Source organism: Chiloscyllium punctatum, chromosome 19 (assembly GCF_047496795.1).
Source record: "Chiloscyllium punctatum isolate Juve2018m chromosome 19, sChiPun1.3, whole genome shotgun sequence".
Classification (NCBI taxonomy): domain Eukaryota; kingdom Metazoa; phylum Chordata; class Chondrichthyes; order Orectolobiformes; family Hemiscylliidae; genus Chiloscyllium; species Chiloscyllium punctatum.
The window spans coordinates 81,389,212-81,406,100 of record NC_092757.1 but is presented as its reverse complement, the minus strand read 5'-3'; the positions used below and the strand labels follow the sequence as shown (position 1 = coordinate 81,406,100).

Below are 16,889 nucleotides of genomic sequence, written 5' to 3'. Positions count from 1 at the left end.
ACAGACTTCGATCAGGAGGAGGAATTCTGCAATTCCGTCAGGAATTTCTGACCTTGAAAAGTTCCCCGAGAGAGAAGGCAGGATTGTGCTGGATCAGGCAATTCCCTGAGGTGCAAGCCTGATCCCCTTCCTCTGTAGAGATCCAATTTAATTGCAAAGAGCCGTGAGGAAGAGCTGTGAGAATTTCTCTGGGTGCCTAAATGAGATAGAAGGGTGTATGCAATTACTGAAAAATAAATTATTTACTCCATATTGATGCAGCAATTTCCAATAAGACTGCAGCCTTCAGGCTAAACAAAACTGTGAGTCAGAACAATAAAATAAAAAAGTACAGAATCTAACTCAGTTGGGACCAAAACACAAAGTAGATAAGTAACAAGAACAAAGAAATAAATCTTTCTGGCAAAGGGTGATAGAACCAATCTTAATTGTAATATCAGTGCATAGAGCCATTTGTTTTAATTAAATTCACTCGTATCTGGTGATTAAGAAAAAAATTAAACCATTCACAGAGGCTAGGAATCCTGCTGTGAGTAACTCACCTCCTAACTCCCCAAAGCCTGTCCACCCACAAGTCAGGAGTGTGATGGAATACTCCCCAGTTGGTTGAACTGGTGCGGCTCCAATAACACCCACAAATCTTGACACTATCCAAAACAAAGCAGGCAATTTAATTTGCACAACATCCACAAACATTCACTCTCTTTATCACCAATGCTCAGTAGCAGCGGTGTATACCATCTACAAAATGGAGAAATTCATGAAAGGTCCTATGACAACCCCTTCCAAACTCAACACCACTTCCATCTAAAAGGACAAGGGCAGCAGATAGATGGCAACGCCACCCCTTGCAAGTTCCCCTCCAAGCCACTCGCCATCCTGACTTGGAAATATATTGCCATACCTTCACAGTTGCTGGGTCAAAATCCTGATATTCCTTCCTTCATGGTATTGAGAGTCCAAATACAGTATGTGGACCTGTGGTGGTTCAAGAAAGCAGCTCACCACCACCTTCTCAAGGGCAACTAGGGATGGGCAATCCAATTTGGCCCAGTCAGCAACCCCCCCTGTTGTATGAGTGAATTTAAAAAAGGTGTATCAAGTTAAATGAAGCTTGGTTATTTTATCAGCCACCAGACATGTTGTGAAACATATCTAGGGCAGGTGGGACTAGAACCCTGGGCCTTCTGGCTCAGAGGTTGGGACACTACCACTGGCACCCATTCAAAGCTTTATGCTTAATAACTAGTCTATAATGATTTAATTGATTTCAATTTGGAACACAGAGGACAATATAAATTGGTGACAGTTTTCCATTACAATGGAGTTTGAAAATAAAACCCATCATTACTCCAAATGTTGATTGCTGTTCCAATTAAGTCTCCCGCAAACTATGATTTGTGTAAGATATTTGGGGAGATCAAGCATCAAACTTGCTCTGATGCATTGTGGCGAGATGGGCTTCAGACACGCGATTCCTCAGGCCTCATTCCTGATGAAGGGCTTTTGGCCAAAACATCGATTTTCCTGCCCCTCAGATGCTGCCTGACCTGTTGGACTTTTCCAGCACCACACTCTCGACTCTAATCTCCAGCATTTGCAGTACTCACTTTCGCCTTCAGACACTCAATGCTGAGACTTACACAAGGCTGGACATGAGGATATTCACTGCTGATAGTATTGTTCACTGCTAATCACAACTTCACAAACAGTTTGAGGACAGCAGCCAGACTTGGGCTGATAAGTGGCAAGTAGCCTTTAAGACACACAAATGCCAGACAATAATCAGAGAGAGAGTCATACTATCTTCTCTTGACATTCAACAGCACGAGCATCAGAGAATCCCTCACCATCAACATCCAGGGCGTTCCTAAGTGAGAAATTCACCTCTTATTCCTTAAGACCTGCCCACGATCTGCTAGGCACGAGTCAAGGGTGTGTGTGAATACTCATCAACTATTTTGATGAATGCAGCTCCAGCAATATTCCTCAACTCAGCACAATCCACGACAAAGCAGCTTGCTTGTTTCACACCCTAACCTCCAGCCTCAACATTCACATCATCCACAACTGATGCACAGTGACAGCAGTGTGTACTATCTACAAGATGCACTGCAGCATCTAACCAAGGTTCCTTCGATACCAACTTCCAAAACTATGACCTCTACCACCTAGAAGAGCAAGGGCAGCAGATGCATGGGTCCATCATCGCCCAGCCAGAAACAATCCTGACGTGGGACTGTGTCACCACTCCTTCAGTGTTGCTGGGTCAGAATCCTGGAATTTGCAACACCGCTTAGATTACAGCAATTGAAGAAAGATGCTTGAGGTCAGTTTGGAATGGGTAACAAATGCTGGTCATTGACACTTATATCCCAATAATTAATTTTTTAAAAGGCTGATTTACAGGAAAGGAGCTGGTACTCTAAGTATTGTATCCCATTGTCTTTGCCTTTGAGGAGGGAAGACTAGAGATTAATCTGATATTCCTGTAAATTAGCAATAGCGCAGTACTGGGTTGCTTTGCAAGGCTGGAAAGTTTGCCACTAAAGTACATACAATATGCAGATAATAATGGTTAATGTTTTACAATTCAACGATCAAACATGCACCCACACTGTCCAAATACATTGCACTCCTTTTACAAAGGACAATACACCACCACCTAATTCAACAAAGCCAGAGATTCCTTTTATAATTGGACCCAACTCTATATGGAGGATGAACTTTATATATGGTTATAAAGTAATTATCACTATCACTTGCTCCTGTCAGGTTTGCGCTGAGATATCAATTGACCTTATTGAGCTTTAGATTGTGTGTGCCTTCTTGTCCCTTTATGTACATTAATCAAAATTAATCAACATCAAATGCTTATTATCAATATTACAAGGCTCTATTTGTTCCTGAGTATGAGGTCCATCCAGTTAAGCAGTTGATTCCTCGATTTGATCAGATATCAGATTCAGTTGCACTTGTCCCTTTAAAAATGGTCGAGAGCAGCTTAACTTGTTGGTTCTTGAGTAAGGTCCTTTTGTCCTTTGCACACCTACACTCCTCTTTCATTACCTACACAAAGACAGTCAGAATTTAAATGTTAGTTGTGCTAAAGTCTGTGTCTCAGGTTTTCTATCTTGTATTATTCAGAAGTTTCTGCCTTCTTCAGGGGAGTGGAGATTCAGCTGCCAAGAAGGAGCTTGTCTTTAAGCTTCTTTTCAAACTGACCAGACTTTGATACCAGAATCCCAGACCCAACCTGGTCAAATTTGAATATCTGGAATAGTTTAGGGAGAGGATGGAGAATCAAAGAGGGGGTCAAGCTTTAAGGGAGAGATAACAGGGTGGTTGCAATAAGCAATCACCTGGAAGATGAATGGGTTTAAATTAAACTTTTAGCTTATGTTTCTTACAGGGATGGACAATTAAGTCGTTTGTAAATCAGTGAAAGCAAAATCCTGCTGATGTTGGAAATCTGAATTAAAAATGGGAAGAGCTGGGAAAACTCCATGATTCTAGCAACTTTGTGAAGAAACAGAGTTGACTTTTTTACTCAAAATGTTAAGTTGGTTTCTCTCTCCATGGATGCTGCCAGACCTGCTGAGTTTCTCCAGCACAGAATAAAAGAATGACTGGAGTAAGATTAGGGCAAGTCAAGGACGGTAGTGGGAAGTTGTGTGTGGAGTCCAAGGAGATAGGAGAGGCGCTAAATGAATATTTTTCATCAGTATTCACACTGGATAATGACAATGTTGTTGAGAAGAACACTGAGATACAGGCTATTAGGCTAGATGGGATTGAGGTTCATAAGGAGGAGGTTTTAGCAATTCTGGAAAATGTGAAAATAGGTAAGTCCCCTGGGCCGGATGGAATTTATTGGAGAATTCACTAGAAAGCTAGGAAAGAGATTGCAGAACCTTTGACTTGGATCTTTATGCTGTCATTGTCTACAGGAATAGTCCCAGGAGATTGGAAGATAGCAAATGTTGTTCCCTTGTTCAAGAAGGGGAGTCGGGACAACCCTGGTAATTATAGATCAGTGAGCCTTACTTCAGTTGTCGGTAAAGTGTTGGAAAGGATTACAAGATATAGGATTTAATAATAATCTAGGAAGGAATAATTTGATTAGGGATAGTCAACACAGTTTTGTGAAGGGTAGGTCGTGCCTCACAAACCTTACTAAGTTATTTGAGAAGGTGACCAAACAGGTGGGGAGGGTTCAGTAGTTGATGTGGTGTAGATGGATTTCAATGAAGCGTTTGATAAGTTTCCCCGTGATAGGATATTGCACAAAATACAGAGGCATGGGATTGAGGGTGACTTAGAAATTTGGATCAGAGGTTGGCTAGCTGAAAGAAGACAGAGGGTCGTGATTAATTGGAAATGTTCATCCTGGAGTTCAGTTACTAGTGGTGTACCACAATGATCTGTTTTGTGGCCACTGCTGTTTGTCATTTTTATAAATGACCTGGATGAGGGCGGAGAAGGATGGGTTAATAAATTTGCAGATGACACTAAGATCAGTGCAGGTAACAGAGGGACATAGAAAAGCTGTGGAGCTGGGCTGAGAGGTGGCAAATGGAGTTTAGTTTGAAAACGTGTGAGGTGATTCACTTTGGAAGGATTAACAGGAATACAGACTATTGGGCTAATAGTAAGATTCTTGGTAGTGTGGATGAGCAGAGAGATCTCGGTGTCCATGTTTATAGATCCCTGAAAGGTGCCACCCAGGTTGATAGGTTTGTTAAGAAGGCATACAGTTTGTTAGCTTTTATTGGCAGAGGGATTGTACAAAATTCTGGTGTGGCCACATTTGGAGTATTGCATACAGTTCTGGTCGCCACATTTCAGGAGGATGTGGAAACCTTGGAAAGGGTGCAAAGGGGATTTACCAGGATGTTGCCTGGTATGGAAGGAAGGTCTTATGAGAAAAGGCTGAGGGACTTGAGGCTGTTTTCATTAGAAAGAAGAAGGTTGAGAGGTGACTCAATACAGACATCCAAGATAATCAAAGGATTGGACAGTGAGAGCCTTTTTCATTGGATAGTGACGGCTAGCATGAGGGGACATGGTTTCAAATTGAGGGGTGATAGATGTAGGTCAGGGTGTCAGAGATAGTTTCTTTACTCAGAGAATAGTAAGGGTGTGGAATGCCCTGCCTGCAACAGTAGTAGACTCACCAAAATTAAGGGCATTTAAATGGTCATTGGATAAACATGTGGATGAAGCTGGAATAGTGTACGTTAAATGGGCTTCAGATTGGATTTACAGGTTGGTACAAAAGGGTCGAAGGGCTGAAGCAAGCCTCAGTCAAGTCAAGGGAGGCCAAAGAATTTCCGCTCAGCAAATCAAGGGCAGCCTCTGATACTATTCTAGGAGCTTGGATACGGTCAGCCAGCCACATGGATTGGTCAGAATTAGGATGGTCACCACAGCAGCTGAGTGTCAGGCAGTCCATCACTCATCTTGAGTCTTTCTACCCTATTGGCGGCTGTTTTTCCTCCTGTAATGAAAGAGAGACAGGTATTAGAGAGGTGAAAGTGGGTCAGCGCAGCTTGGTGCAGGTGGGGAGGTGTCCCAAGCGGTGGTCAGCACCGAGAGCGTGTGGAGTTAGTGGTGTCAGGGATTGGTGGCTGATAATGAGAGAGCTGCGGGGAACAGTGAGAGGGGTAGAGCCTGAATCTTAACAGGCCTTGGGTACAGTAGCAGAGACAGAGTGAGTGTGAGATATCAGAGAGAAGGCGGTAGCATTGACACTGGTGAAGCAGCGAATGACATTGACCTTCTTCCTACATTGCTGGGCTATTCCCCCAGGCACTGAGAGTGCTTGAACCCAGATGGCATAGTCTGACTTTTGCTGTTCCTGAGGAAGAGGTTGCCACTCCACCTCATCAAGCAGGAGCTCCAGGTCTCTACCCATAAAGGCGGGGGGGAGTGACAATTTCCCCCTGTCTACCATGTCTGGGGCAAATGTCAGGAACAATGCAGCATAGCTCCAGATGACAGACTTGTCTGGGTACACAACAAGCTTTTAAAGCTGGCACAAAGGCAAAGGATGCCAATGCATTCTGCGATATCCGCTGCGTTTGAGTTGTTTTAGGAAGGGTGCATGGTAAGATGGGGCTGGAATCAGACATATGGGAAGCCATGGGAGTGGGGTAGATCATTGATGAGACACATTTGTTAAGAGATACTGAGAAATCTCACCAGCTCTCATGGCAAATGCCCTCCAAAAACACAACGCAACTCACACTTAGACACAAAAGAATAAACTTCAGCTATAACAACAGACATTAGAAGTTCTGTAGAAGTGTAAAATGATTAGCAATGTGAAAGTGAGTCTGGGGAAGTAACAACAAAAAATGAGGAGATGGCAGATGAATTGAACAGGTATTTTGTGTTATCTTCATTATAGCGGGTACCTACCAGAAATAGCTGAAAAACAGCAAAAAGAAATGAGAGGAACACGAGAAAATTACAATCACTCAGGAAGCAAATTGATAAAGCCAGGGCTGACAAATCTCAGAGTCCTGATGGATGTCATCCTGAAGTCTTAGGAACTGTGGCTAGTGAGCAAGGTGATGTATTGATTTCAATTACTCAAAGTCCTCTATTTTTGTGCAAGGTTCCATTAGATTGGAAATAACAAATGCAGTTACTTTATTGAAAAAAGGAGGGAGGCAAAATCAGGAAACTACAAGTCAGCTCACTTAATGTATGTCACAGGGAAAATGTTAGAAGCTATTATTATTTAAAATAATATTCTAGTGACCCAAATTTTCCAAAGATCAGAGAGTTGTTTCAATGCATTGGCTCCTGCTAAATCCCAAAATAGCAAACCCCCAAGAGAATTGCTGATGAAGTTGAAAATTCTGATCGGCAATTCCCTTGCACCTGCAACTATCCAAAGCTATCCATTTCACTCTGATTCTTCAGGGGTGCTATGCAGTTAAGTTCATGTTTACTGAGGGAAAGCTGGAAGATTAAAATCCCATTCTAACTCTTCTGGAGCTATTAAACTGACTCTCAACACACCGATGATGCCCCGCTCCCTCCAAACTTTGCCTACCCTTTTATGCCCCAGACTCGGATCTGAGACATGCCCCCACCCCAATTCATGAAAACAACTCCCTCCGCACACCTGGCACCATCCTGTCTCCCCAGTACCACCTTCGCTGACTGAATAAATACATAAGTTCAGAGTGTATGCAAGCAGGAAGAATTCAAAAAGAGCAAATTATCTAAATATCGAGAGATTGCAGAGCTCTGAGATGCAGTGGGATCTGGGTGTTCTAGTGAGTGAGTTGCAGAAGGTTAGTATGCAGGTACAGGTAGATTATTGATAAACAAAGGAGTGAAAGGTTATCAGGGGTAGGTCAGAGACTGGAGTAAGGGGATAAAGCATGAGTTTATTGAAGGGTGGAGCATGCTTCCTGGTTTGAGTGGCCTAGTCCTAATCCATATGTTCACATTGGGAGTAGAATAAAATATTTTGTTAATTGGCTAAAGCTGGAAACAGTGAAAGATATTTGGGGACTCTTGCTCACTGAAATTTAAAATGTTGTAAGCAACTAGGGAAAAAAAATTAAAATGGCTAGGGGAATGTGATATCAATATTGAGAAGACTAAATTATGCGAGGGTAGAAATTAAGTTTTGCTTCTACAATGCCCTGGTTAGACTGTACCTATTGAGAGCTGGATCCCATAGTATATGAAGGATGTATTGACTTTGGAAGGTGAGCAAGAAAGAATTACCAGAATGACATTTGTACTGCAAAAATGAAATTATAAAGAGAAATTACAAAAACTAGGGTCACCTTCCCTAAAACATTGAGGGAAACTTTGATGAAAGCTTTCAAGATATTTGGGAGTTCCGAAAAGCCTCATAAAGAGAGAAATCATTTCCACTGGTGGAAGAATAGGAAGAATATTCAAAAAATTAAAGCAGGCATTTCAGTGATTCAATTAGAAACCATTCTAGATGTAAAATAAACATTTGGAATTCTGCTACAAATGACCAATTGTCAACGCTGGATCAATTGTTAATTTAAAATGTGTGATTGATATGTTTTCGTGAAGCAAACATATTAAGATGGGTACATGAAGTTAGCTACAGAAAGAGCCATGATCCCCACTCTAAAGAAGAATAGGATTGAGGGCCTAAATGAGTTATTCTTGTCCCAATGTTACTTATAAATCTTGGCTCCTGGGTCTTTTGTACTCAATAAAGGAAGCGCTTGTCAATCAAGTTTATTTTAGTGAAGAGAAAATCCCAGTGCAACTCAGGAACTGGGAATTTCAGCAGGCGTGATCATCTTCAACTTGTTTTCTCATTGGTCAGTGGATTTTGACACTTGCCTGCCTCTGTGCCTGGAGAGAGTGGAGCTTTCAAAAGCAGCTTAGGGCAACAGTTCCTGGCAAACTGGTGAAACAAACCAAGACAGTCCTTACTGTGTGTAGCTCCACCTCGGGAAAGCTCAGTCACTGTGCAACTGCATCAGCAAAGTGCTGACATCATTCCGGGCAACTGCTGACTGTTCCTTCCCCATCTGAAGTGTTGTGTAGAACGCAGAAGGTAAGGCAGTAAATACTTGTGTCATTTTGAAAGAAAACTAAAAGTAATGATTTTTCTTGAGAGAATGAGTGGTTCCGGCACAATTACTAAGAAACTATTCATTTGAGCTGGGGGCATATGATATGTATAATATGCACTGTTATGTCTGAAAACCACAAGGAAGATTGAGAGGGTGAGAGTGGGCGAAACAGTGAAATAGAAGACATGAAGACAAAAGGGATTTAATGATTTAATGTATTTGAAATAGTGGGAAAGAGCTATGTGAAACACAAATGAATGATTGTTGATAAATTGAATATTAAATCAAAATATGAGTCAAAATCTTGATTAGTAGGAAATTAATATTTGAGAGGTTTGAATGGTGACTTTTTCAAAAATGCTTTTCGTGCAATGGATTATACAAAGATGTTTCAGCCCTCTATCGAGTATCCAAGAGAATGGGGAGGGGGTGATAATGGAGGAGGGGTTATTCATTATAGCATTTTTAGAAAAAATGAACCACAAATGAGATGGACTTGTTTATTGAACTCCACAATTACAGTGGCTGCAGCATTGGTGGTGCTGTTAAAGGGTTAAACAACATGTTGAATTGATTGATAGTTTTCTCTTCAAACTCAGGTGTATTTAATTGCATAAATACATCTTATATTGTAACACAATGCTCTATTTTTTAAGAAAATTAAACATTAAGTTTAATATCTGGAAATGATTCTACAGCTTCGATATAATCAAGGTTGGAGATGATACCCAGCACTGAGTATAGCTCAAGCAGATTAGCCTTCAGAATACTGAGAGGAAATTGCAGCCTTCAGATCAGTTCATGGTGCTTGTTATTGTGTTTTCTTTCTAATGCTTGTATAAAACCTCTATCTGGTGTGATGTTTGGGGTTTTTATTCATACTGCGAACTGTTCAGTGTGTGTGCTTTGGATGGTGATGGTCATATTAGATTATTAAATGACAGCAATTATTCCATTGTAATTTAAGGAATGATTTACAGTTGGATCTTTATGTTATTTCCTCTAAATGCTGCATCACAATTTTACCTAAACCTTGTCTGAGGTTTATCTGTATATAATGTAATCTATCTTAAATATGCCTGTATGTATGGTGGCTATAATTATGCTTACTCTAAAAATTATCTGATTTTATTCCACCTCAGACTTGCAAGGTAATCTGCTGATTTTTTTAAAGAAGCAAATTCTTTAAAAGCCTTTCAAACAATTGTCTCCTGGTACTTAGAAAAGAGCTAATCTGCAAAGGGACAAGATAGAGGAAACTAAGACGGAGAGATTACCTGTTCCAGGTTCCAATTTTTATGTCATAGAAGTCTGATCAATTAATGCAAGTATAGTTTTGGCTCTGAATAGGAAAAAAGCATTAGCTGCACTCCTTAATGCTGAATGGGAATTCAGCCATAAGGTCCAACTGTACGTATCCTATCTCCACTGATAAAATTCAGGAAGTTAGTTTACCCAAAGGCAGGAAGCTAAACTTGTGCAATCTAATAAAATGACAGGCTCAAATCAGGAATCTGCAAGCATTATAAATGAAATTTAATTTGCTAGCACTCATACTGTGGTTCTGTTTCTGCTGTGAGGTATGTAAAGGACAGTAGTCTGTAGCTGCCATCTCTCTCTGTAAGGGTGGATAGAGATAGGGAATAGGAGAAAGTGAGGACTGCAGATGCTGGAGATCAGAGCTGAAAAATGTGTTGCTGGAAAAGCACAGCAGGTCAGGCAGCATCCAAGGAGCAGGAGAATCAACGTTTTGGGCATAAGCCCTTCTTCAGGAACTACAAGTAAGAGTAGGCCACTTGGCCCCTCAAGTCTTCTCTGCCGTTCAGAACAATAATGGCTGATTTGGTTACTCTGCATTCGCGTCTACCCCTGAGGGGCATCAACCCCCTCCCTTATCAAGTATCTATCTAACTGATCCTTAAAAATATTCAAGGATTCTGCTTCCACCACCAAACTGCCCACTTCAAGGATTAGACGTATAAACCTTCCCTGAAATGCCTCCAATGCAGTCACATCCTTGCTTAAAAATGGAGACCAATACTCACCATAAACAGAGAAACTACTTTATGAGTTTGAGAAATCCAGAACAAAGGCACACCAGACATGGTCGCACCAATGTGCCTTATAACTGAAGCAGAATCCCCCGCTTTTGTATTTGATTCCCCGCACAATGAATGATAACATTCCTAGCTGCTTGCTGTAACTGCATACTAACCTTTTGTGCTTCATGCACCAAAACACCCAGATCCCACTGCATCTCAGAGCTCAGCGCTCTCTCACCATTTTGGTCTTATGCCTTCTTCTTTCTTCACTCACTTGCTTTCATGCCTTATTCATGTTTGAAGGGCCCTCCCTTCTCTCTCTCAAACTAAACATAAAATACAAATATCACTGCCATCAAGGGTCACCCTCACCATGTGGACATTAATTAATCCTATCCTGTCTTACAATACCAGGCCTGCTGTTTTTGTGTCATCAGTAAATTTAGATAAGAAAGACTTGCACAACTGTGTTACTGAGGTCATTTGAGAGTGTTGGAAACATACAGAGCCTTCCCAGTTGTGTATCAGCTATGTTTATGCAACAATGTCAACTTTAACTCTTGTGCCTTTTTAAAACAAAAGGCTGACTAACTGATTGTCAGAAACCTCTCCGCAGTAACCAAGACATCAGTAATTATATCCTATCTTCGGATCACAACAGTAAATAACACAGGCTGGAAAGCTGCTGGTTGGAAGAAAATAATATCCGTTTTTTTCCTGCTACTGAATTCAATGAGCTAGTCTGTAGACACTTAGTTACAACAGCAGGCCATTCAATCCCTCTGACCTATTCTGTCCTTTCAGTGATTGGTCAGAATCTCGTCTCTGTTGCTGCATACCTCTTGATAGCCTTACCTAATAAAACAAAGTCTTGAGAAATGACCTCTCGAGCAGTGAATTCCAGGTTTTTATCACTCTTTAGTCTGAAAATGGCTCCTTCAAGTGACATCCCTTGAATTTTAAGATTCTAATTTTATGAAACTTTATTCTGGACTTCTCAACCTGATAAAGTAGTTTCTCTGTTTATGCTGACAAATACTTCATCATTTTAAAGCATTGGAACATATGAAATGTAGCAGAGGTATTCTATTCAGCCCTTCACTCCTGACCTGCTACTCTATAATGATGTGGAGGTGCCAGTGTTGGACTGGGGTAGACAAAGTTAAAAATCACACAACACCAGGAAGAGAGATTTTCATACAATCAAGGAGCTGAGGGCTATGAGGAGTTGGCTTGAAAGAGACGTTGAGGCCTGGGACGGATTATAGAGTTAAAAATCACACAATGCCAGATTATAGTCCAACAGGTTTATTTGGAAGTACTAGCTTTCGGAGTGCTGCTCCTTCATCAGGTAACTATGTAGCACTAGCTACCTGATGAAGGAGCAGAGCTCTGAAAGCTTGTACTTCCAGATAAATCTGTTGGAGTATAATCTGGTGTTGTGTGATTTTTAACTCTATAATCCGTTCCAGGCCTCAACGTCTCTTTCATGCCAACTCCTCATAGCCCTCAGCTCCTTGATTGTACGAAAATCTCTCTTCCTCCTCTCTCATTACTGGCAGTGATCTAACCTCCACAGCTCTCTGGGATAGATATTCACCATCCTCTGGGAGAAAAAATCCTTCGCATCTCAGCTTTGTCCCTTTGTTATGTAACTACTTACCCAGTTTGTGACTGCTCCACTAACAGAAATATCCTCTCAACATCTACCCTGCCAAGTCCCCACTGAGGAAGGGTTACTAGACTTGAAACATTAACTTTGATTTCTCTTCACAGCTGCTGCCAGACCTGCTGAGCTTTTCCAACAATTTCCATTTATGTCCCTCAGGATCTTGTATGTTTCAATAAAATCACCTCTCAATCTTCTAAACTCTAATGAATATAGATTTAATATTTTTATCTATTTTTGATAAGTCAACTCTATTATCTGAAGAATCTTCCTGGTAATCTCTTTGAATTGCTTCCAATGCCACTACGTCTTTTATTAAATACAGAGACTGTATAACTGTACAAAGCACTCTAGGTGCGGCCTCACTAACACCCCAAAGTAGTTATATCAGGACATTTTTCTTTTTAATCTCCAATCCTCTAACATTGTAAATCAAAATTCCATATGCCTTCTTAACTACCCACTGCACATAGAATCACAGAGTCATACAACAAGGAAACAGACCCTTCGATCCAACTTGTCCATGCTGCCAGATATCCCAGTCTGGCCTAGTTCCATTTGCAAGCATTTGGCCCATATCTCTCTAAACCCTTCCTACTCAAATCCCCATCCAATTGCCTTTTAAATGTTGTAATTGTACCAGCCTCCACCACTTCCTCTGGCAGTGCATGCATGAAAATGTTACCCCTCAGGTCCTTTTTAAGCTTTCCCCTCTCACCTTAAACCTAATCCCTCCGGTTTTGAATTCCTCCACCCAAGGAAAAGGACCTTGGCTATTCACCCTATCCACACCCTCAGGATTCTCTAAACTTCTACAAAGTCACCCCTCAGCCACTGATCTCCAGAGAAAACAGTCCCAGCCTATTCAGCCTCTCCCTATAGCTCAAATCCTCTCGTCCTCCTTATTATCACATTGCCTAGCCAGGTAAATTTCAAATCAGTGGAATATTTTTCAACTCCATCCTCAGTAACCTTAGGCACTAAGCAGAGATTTTCAATTTAATGTTAACTTTGTGTGTTTCATTCACAAGAACATCCCGATCCATCTTTGCTGTGTTTTTTGGAGTCTCCCTCCATTTTAATAATAGTCTGCCTTTTGATATTTGCTATCACGATGTTTGGTCTCACACTACCCTATATTAAACTACACCTGTCAGGTTTTGCCCTCACATTCACCAATCAATACCTCCTTGCAGATCCCTTATGTCCTCATCACAACTCACCCTTTTTGTATCATCAACAAATTAGTCTAAGTTACACTTTTCCCCTCTTTTCCAAGTCATGAACATGAATAGTAAATAATCAAGGCCGAGGACTGATCCCTGTGGCACCCTACTAGTTATATCTTTCCAAAATGAAAAAGACCCATTAATCTTGACTCCCTCTCTTCTGTGTGTTAACCAATCCTCATGCACTATAATCCATTACCCTCAATGCAGTGAGTTCCTATAATTTGCAATAGCCTTTCATGTGGCACTTATCAAATGCATTCTCAAGATCCAATACACAACATTTATCAGCTTGCTGTTATCAAGTTTGCTTGTTATATCCTCTATGAACTTAAGCAAATTTGTCAAACACAACTTCTTTTTCACAAAACCATGTTTACTCTGTTTGATTGCATAAAGCTTTTCTACATGTCCCTCAATTTCTTCCTTAATAATGGACTCTAGTATTTGCCGTACAAAAGATGTCAAGCTGACTGGACTATAGTTTTCTGCTAGGTAAAACAATGACTGCAGATGCTGGAAACCAGATTCTGGATTAGTGGTGCTGGAAGAGCACAGCAGTTCAGGCAGTATCCGAGGAGTAGTAAAATCAACTTTTCGGGCAAAAGGCCTTCATCAGGAATGGCTTTTGCCCAAAACGTCGATTTTACTGCTCCTCGGATGCTGCCTGAACTGCTGTGCTCCTCCAGCACCACTCTAATCCAGAATATAGTTTTCTACTTTCTGTCACCCTCACTTCTTGAATATATTAGCAGTTTTTCAATCTGCTGGAACCCTTCCTGTATCCAGTGAGCTGGAATATTTCAACCAATGCCTCCAGTATCTCTGCAGCCACTTCATTTAAAACCCTTGAATGCAGGCCGCTAGGCCCTGGTGACTTGTCTGTCTTTCGTCCCATTAGTTTGTCAAGTACTTTATCCATTTGGATAGAGACTGTTAAAAGACCTTGGTTCCCAATAGCACCTTGCTTATCTGTTATCTTTGGGATGTTTACAGCGTTTTCCACCATGACGACCAATGCAAAATATTGGTTTAAATATCTGCCATTTCACTGTTCCCTATTATCAATTCCCCAATGACATCCTCTCAGAGTCTCACATTCACTTTAGCAATTCTTTTTCCTTTCATTTACCTATAGAAACTCTTGCAGTTTCCTTTCATATTGTTTGCCAAAACAGCATAAACTCATAATGTATTTCTCTACCTTTTGTTTGATATTGGGTCCCCTCCAAGTTGCCCATGCTCCTGCCTTTGTCTTATCTTCCTGCTCCCACTCTCCCCATGCTTTTGAGCTGCCAGCTGCTTACTTTACATTTGAGGTTATCTCCAGCTTTAATATCTCCAGCTTTAATATCCTTTAATGTCTCGCTCCACACCATTGCATTTTGCTTTGTGTTCCAGTGCTACCCTTTGTCTAGAGAGTAAAGTGGAAGGCGATGCTGACAGTTACAGAGAAAAGTAGATTCGATGCAATATGATATGGATACCAGCAAGAAGAAGAATAGCAAATTTAGCAAACAGGGAGGGAGAGTATGGGAATAATTGTCTGCGTATCAAACAAATTCTTCAAGATACTGAAAAAGCTAAGTTTGTTTCTGGACTATGCAGACCTCTGCTCAGTAACAATTCTAACAGCAGTGAAGGATTCATGGAAAATAAAACATCCTTTGCGTGATTTTTTTAAATTTCAAAAATATACTTTATTCATAAAAAAATCTTTGTGTGTATATAGTTCCAAACGCAGTTCGGTTCTGTACAGTAGTGTCTCAAGGAAATCAATGAGGTACCTTAATCTTGCTGGAGAGCACAATGTGCCTTTCTCGTTTCGTTAACCTTATTGGCCTACTTTCCTTATACTAACAATCAATGTCATATCATGGGCAGTTGTGGATTCTAGGATTGAGACTGTAATTTGGGTGCATATGCTTTTAATAATACAAAACTTCCTATTCTCACTTCTCGTGAACACGCTACAATTGATCTCAAGCAAGCTTTATATACAAAGGGATGACTTTATCCTAAGTGCAATGCCGAAACTGCCCCTTTATGCAAATGAGACTTTTCTTTAATGTGTGAATTCTGGATTAGTGGTGCTGGAAGAGCACAGCAGTTCAGGCAGCATCCGAGGAGCAGTAAAATCAACGTTTCGGGCAAAAGCCCTTCATCAGGAGTAAAGGCAGAGAGCCTGAAGGGTGGAGAGATAAACTAGAGGAGGGTGGGGGCGGGGAGAAAGTAGCATAGAGTACAATGGTGAGTGGGGGAGGGGATGAAGGTGATAGGTCAGGGAGGAGGGTGGAGTGGATAGGTGGAATAAAAGATAGGTAGGTAGGACAAGTCATGGGGACAGTGCTGAGCTGGAAGTTTGGAACTAGAGTGAGGTGGGGGAAGGGGAAATGAGGAAACTGTTGAAGTCCACATTGATGCCCTGGGGTTGAAGTGTTCCGAGGCGTAAGATGAGGCGTTCTTCCTCCAGGCGTCTGGTGGTGAGGGAGTGGCGGTGAAGGAGGCCCATTGCCAAGTCAAACAATTCAAACTGCTTTTACACAACCAATTGTAATCTGTTGGCTTCACAATGGAAGAGAATTTCGTCTTTAATTCTAATCAGTTCAGGAACATTCACAGGTCCTCGCTCATAAGCAAAGTTATGAAATAAAAGTTAGTAACCATTTGTAACCAGGCTTAGCTTGGGTTCTTTCATGTCCCTGACCATAAAAGAAGTGAAAGTTTGAAGAATGAGAGGTAAACTGATTGAAACGTAAAATGTTCTCCGAGGGCTTGACAGGTAAATGCAGAAAAGCTGTTTTCCCCTTGTTGAAGAATCTAAAGCAAAGGGAATAGTCTCAGGATAAGAGGGCAACCATTTAGTGCAGCGAAGATGAATTTCTTCCCTTAGAGAGTTGTGAATCTTGTGGTGTCTACCCTGAAAAGCTAGGGATATTCAGTCATTGGATATATAAAAGTCTGAGATCAACAGGTTTTTGGTCACTGAGGAATCAAACAAGGTTCTAAAAGCCTTTGATAATTAATCTGAAAACAAATAAATATCTTGAAGAAGCAAGATTTGACAGAAGAGCTCAGCACCCAAGAGAAATTGTAAGTAATTTCATTAACAATCTCAACAGATTAATTGAAAATTGTGGCTATGGAACTTTGAAATCAGAATTCAAAAGAGGCAGACTTGGTGTTGACATTATTGAGTCTTAGTCAGATTTTTGTCGTACAAAGAAGATTTGACTTTGGAGCAAGCTATTCACTCTTGCTGGTAGCAAAAACCATGAAGACATCCAGAGAAATCTTAAGAGAAGGACAACCGTAGCCCAGGAACAGAACCTATCTACTTTATAAGGTGTAAACACAC

At 41.0% G+C, this 16,889-nt stretch overlaps 1 protein-coding gene across 6 annotated transcripts in view; it reads left to right on the top strand.

Moving 5' to 3' along the window:
* The window catches only part of LOC140491527 (rap1 GTPase-activating protein 2-like), a 407,584-nt gene that overhangs the window by 49,375 nt on the left and 341,320 nt on the right, over positions 1–16,889 (top strand). Inside the window, exon 1 of one of the 6 annotated variants that reach the window (XM_072589839.1) lies at positions 8,515–8,572. The exons of 4 other annotated variants lie outside the window; for them this stretch is intronic. The gene's annotated coding sequence lies outside the window, so the exon portion shown is untranslated. Of the gene's footprint in view, positions 1–8,514; positions 8,573–16,889 lie in introns of those variants that run through there. One more of the 6 variants, XM_072589841.1, reaches the window with a different exon arrangement.